This window comes from Acyrthosiphon pisum, unplaced genomic scaffold (genome assembly GCF_005508785.2).
Source record: "Acyrthosiphon pisum isolate AL4f unplaced genomic scaffold, pea_aphid_22Mar2018_4r6ur Scaffold_21384;HRSCAF=23842, whole genome shotgun sequence".
Lineage (NCBI taxonomy): Eukaryota > Metazoa > Arthropoda > Insecta > Hemiptera > Aphididae > Acyrthosiphon > Acyrthosiphon pisum.
In genome coordinates, this window is record NW_021770845.1 from 8,387 (window position 1) to 9,887 (window position 1,501).

The following is a 1,501-nucleotide window of genomic DNA, read 5'->3' on the forward strand; positions in this document are numbered from 1 at the left end:
AATAACTGTAGATACATGAAAATTTCACTGAATGTTTATATTAGCATTTTCTATACACCATACAATTTTGAAAATATTTCTACTCTTTTTGAGCAGTTTACAGACATTTTCAGTTTTCAATTTTTTTAGATTTTTTTTTATAAATATCAATAAAGTTTTATCTGTTGGGCCAAAAAGTGTAAAAATTGAATACAAGGTTCCTGATATATTGTTACAATATCAGTTGAAAAATATTAAAAATACATAGGCACAATTTTTTTTTATAAGCATTTAAAGATCGAATTTTGACAGAATTTATCTAAATCTCGAAAATTATCAATCATTGTAATTAATAAATTACAAAATGTTCAGTTTTTATAGCTAAGGATTGAAAATTTAAAACAAGATTCCATATAAGTAGATAATTCTGTTTCCAAAAAATCTAAAAAATACACTAGCACAGTTTATTTTTATGGTCATTTTAAGTTCAAATTTGGACGAAATTACATATTAAAAAACCTAGAATAACAGAATAATAGTTACTATTTTAGTTATTTTGTTGTGATTGTATAATATTATTCGTGGGTACTTGAAACTTCTAAAATGTACTATTATATATCTATGATAGTATCAGGGTTTGTTGTTGATGTATAACGCGTTATAAGTACTTAATGGATATTGTGATAAGAGTAATTTGGAATTTATTATAGGTACCTATGATAGGTTATTTTTTTTTTACGAATTTCTAATACCATAGATACGTATGTCATATGTCTTAAACCTAGACTCACATACCGTCTTCACTCAGAATCGTTTTTCTTATGCAATGATATTATATCATTGAATTAAAATTTAATACTATCCATTATACAGTGACCCACATGTAACCTACTGTACAGCAGAGCGACATCCACTTACCCACCTTTTTTTATATTATATCAGATAAATCAAACTGATTCATTGGTGGTTATCTTATGTTCCGTGTGTTGCTTTAGTAGCATATAATATAATGATATAACATGTTGATTGTTGGGTGATAAATAATTATTTATTATACAATGACCATGGGCGTAGTATGCATGGGGGCAAATTTATGTGGCCCCCTCAATCCCCATAGTCCTCATTTTAGATTCTGAGTGGAACGATGAATGTATTGATTTTACAATGATGTGTGTTTTTTTATTTTTTTTTTTTTATTTTTTTTTTTATTTTTTTTTTATTTTTTTTTTTTATTTTTTTATTTTTGTGTCTGTCATCACGTTTTAGGACAGTAAAAGTGCTTGGATTTTCTTCAACAGTACCTTTTCTGATAGGAAAGTGAATCTAGTTGGTACTTTGGGGGGGTCAAAAGTAAAATTTTTCCAATAGTTTTCAAAAGCGCCGTGAAAAACAAAAGAAAAATTAAGGAAAAATGGGAATTTTTACGCAAAATCTGTTTTCGAGAAAATCGATTTTAGTTTTTGGTGTAACTTTAAAAAAAATGACCGTAGATATATGAAATTTTGACTGAATGTTTATCTTA